Source organism: Lipotes vexillifer, unplaced genomic scaffold (assembly GCF_000442215.2).
Source record: "Lipotes vexillifer unplaced genomic scaffold, Lipotes_vexillifer_v1.1 scaffold414, whole genome shotgun sequence".
Classification (NCBI taxonomy): Eukaryota; Metazoa; Chordata; class Mammalia; order Artiodactyla; family Lipotidae; genus Lipotes; species Lipotes vexillifer.
In genome coordinates, this window is record NW_006782864.1 from 594,471 (window position 1) to 598,349 (window position 3,879).

Here is a 3,879-nt window from a genome sequence, read left to right on the forward strand (position 1 = left end):
GCCCCCCCTCCCTGCCGCCCCCTCCCCCAGCCCGCCGCCCCTACCTGCAGTCCCCGCCGCCCCTACAAGTGGTCCCGGCTCCCGGTCTGGCTCGCGGCCTCCTGCGCCTGCGCGGCCGGAAGCGCGCCCAGCAGGGCCAGCGCGAGGGTGCGCCCTAGTGTCGTCCTCCCGCCGCCTCGCACCCGGAGGTTGGTCGCCGGAACGCAAAGCCAGTGTCGGAGCGCACCCGGAAGCAGCCCTGGCGCACCCGGTGGGCGCCTGTGGCGGCTGCTTCTCTGCTAGCGCGTGAGAGTGGTGACGTGTTTAGTCCGGACGCGCAGCCGGGCGCGGGTGCCGGTGCGGAGAGGACCTGTACGATGTAGACGCTGCAGAAAGTTCCCGCTCAGCGCAAGGCCGTGCTTCCAAAGGGCGGTCTTCAGACCAGGTGCCGACGCTTCACGGCTCCAGGGAACTTGTCAGGAGTGCGAATTCTGGGCTCCATCCCAGACCCGGGGCTGGGGCCAGCGCTCTGTGCTTTTACAGCCCCCCGGGGGTGCCCGTGCTAGACGTCCACGTTTGTTTATGCGTAACTTCATCCTGGAAGAACACTAGGTGAATGCGGAAAAATGCACCCAGCTGAGCCGCGCTGCGTAGGAACGCACAAAACACACGCACGCACCTCAGCATCTCTCAGTGTCTTCAGTTCCTGTCGTGAGCCACAGCCATCCACATCTGGTGTTTCAGTTTACCAGTGGGTTTCGGGTAACTCCCCATCGCTTCACAATAACTCACAGGCTGCAGCCCTTCCAATGCCCATGTCTAGAACTGAGAAATATAATAACCAAAACAAAAAACTCATTGGATTGGTTCAATAGTAGAATGGAGATGACAAGAGAAAAAAAGTCAGTGAATTTGAAGACAGATTAATAGAAATGATCTAATCTGACCAACAGAGAAAAAATAGGAAAAAGAAAGAAAAAAAGAACAAAAGGCACCTGGGGGACAAGAACAAAAGGTCTAACATTCTTGCATTGAGAATCCCACAGAAGAGAAAGGGCTGAAAAAATGTTTGAAGTAATGGCTGAAGATATCCCAAGTTTGGTGACACCTACAGATTCAAGAAGCTGAGCAAATAGGGTAAATCCAAAGACATCCATGGCCAGACACATCAAAATCAAATTACTAAAGACAAAAATTTGGAAGCAGCCAGAGAGAGATGACATGTAGGTGAACGACCATTCTAATGACAGGAAGTGACATTTCTCAAGTGCTGAAAGAATTGTAAACTCAGAATTCTGTATCCAGCGAAAACATCTTTCAGGAATGAAGATGAAATAAAGACCTTCTCAGCTGAGGAAAACTAAACAGAATTTGCAACCAGCAGAAGTAATCTAAAAGAACTGCTGAAAGAAATTTCTTCAGGCAAAAGGGAAATTATACCAGAAGGAAACTTGGAACGTCAGGAATGAAAGAAAAGTAACAAAAATAGTGAATCTCTCGGTAAATGTAATAGACTACTCTTCTTGAGTTCTTTAAAATATGTTTGGTGGTTGAATGCAAAAATATTGTCTGATGGGGTTTTCAATGTAAGTATAGGTAATATATAAGACAGCTATAGCATAAATGGTGGGGGTGAGGAGACCTATACCATGGTAAGGTTTCTACATGCCAATTGAAGTGATAAAATATTTATATAAATAGGCTGTAAAAAGTTGAATACGTATTATATAATTCCTAGAGTAACCACTAAATAATAATAATAATAGAGAATAACAGGAAAATCTCCAATCACTTGGCAATTAAATGATACACTTCTAAATAATCCCTGACTGAAAGAGGGTGTCTCAAGAAGGGAAATTAGAAAATATTTTGAGCTGAATAAGAATAGAATGTATAGCATTAAATGCTTATATTGGGGAAAAAATCATCTAAGCTTGGATCAATCTAAGCTTCCACCTTAAAAAATTAGAGCATGTACTATATACTAGAAATTTGCTAAGAGAGATCACACACTCACACACACAAGTGTGAGGTGAAGGATCTGGTCACTAATCTTAACGTGGTAGTCATTTCACAATATGTATCAGATCATCATACTGTATGTCTTAAGCTTACACAGTGTTACTTGTCAATTACATCACAATAATTGCTAGGCAAAAAAGCTAGAGTGGACCAAAGTAAGTAGAAGGAAAGAAATAAAATGTGAGAGAATTCAGTGAAGTTGAAAGTTCTATTATATATACTTTTTTGTTTTTAAAGCTTGTAGATACACACTGACTTGCCTATTAATGGGTTACAACCCAATTTGAAAAACACTGCTTTTTTTTTTTTTTTGGAAAAATATTGCTTTTTATAACATAACTTCCAGAGGGAAAACTTCTGGACTCTCTTACTATTTTATAAGTTAATATCTGGGATATAACCAATTAAAGAATTGAGTTGAAGGCCTCACTAAAGGATGTAAGTAACGAAATTCATCCTCCTTTGTGAACCCTTCCTGACTCCATCAGGAAGATAATCCCTCCTGCTTCTGTGTTCCCAGATGGTACTTCTTCAGCAAGCTAATAAACACTTTCAGGGTACTGAGGGGAGTAGCATATACTGTTGGTCTCTCTCAAAATTGGGATCCCTGAGGGCAGAGATCTTACTCTCTCCTTTAGCTCCAGATTTCCTTTATGTGGGTCCAAGCTAGTGCTATTTGCTATATTTGAGATTTAAAATTTTGTTAATTCATTAATAAAGCAATAAACCCATTACATGTTAACAAAAATAACATTTTATGAAACTTATATTTTCCAAAAAACCAACCAGGAAAATGGCAGTTTTACATTTTTGCAAATCTCTTTTGTCTGACTTAATAGATGATTTCCAGATTCTCCTATCTGCTTCTATATTCGATCTGTTGGAATATGGTGTTTTGGGTTGAAGTACATGAAGAAAATCCACTCATACACACAGATATATAGTCAGAAAGGGAGTATTTTAGGAGTCTTTTAAGAAGTTGTGGATATTCTCCAATACTACACCAAAATTCGACAAGTGGCGGTTTCTCAAAGGTTAGTTGCAGTGTGGAATCTGCAACTCTGTATCAATGTACTTTTTGTGTTCTCTTACATCTGGCAATGCGGATTGTTTATGCATTCATGATAATATCATAGATGGGTCATTTGGAAAATATTGGTCCACTGAGCTATACGGATCCACCAGTTGTGGATACATTTAACTATTCATTATTGATTCAATAATTAATAATGAATTAATAATTCATTAATATCACTTTGATTTCATCAGAAGGTAGCGGGAAGCTGTCAAGCTGACTGTGGTAGATTAAAATTTTCCCTCAAAAGCTCAAATTTTATCATTGGCAACAAACACTCAGTTGTTCAAGTACAAATGGCCTTCCAAGAAGAGTGGCCTGTTTGGGCCACAACTTACACAATTGCACAAATGCTTTTCTTCAAGACAACCAAAAAGTTTAGGCGTACTTCCATTCAGTCACACAAAATACTGAAAAGACCGTGAGTACCGTGAATAAAATATATAATTACTGATTCATCAAGTACATTGTTCAGTGAATGCATGGCAGTGAAGAAAACAATGAGTACTCAGTACCACTGCCTTGATTTGTGCTAAGGCACCAGCAGTTTTACCCACTGTTTATGCGCCAGCAGTGCAGATAGCAACACAGTGAAAGTATTGGATAAATAATTTTGAGCAGACCATATTTTGTTAGTCCAATGAAAAAAGTGCACTGTCAGGTCTCTGTATTCAGCTGCCCATCAGGAGATGACCCACATTAGGATCATCAAAATAGGTCATTATACACTTGAATCATGGGTCCTCCTCACCTGATTCCATACTCACTAAGCAACCTTTTTTTTTTTTTTTTTTTTTTTTTTG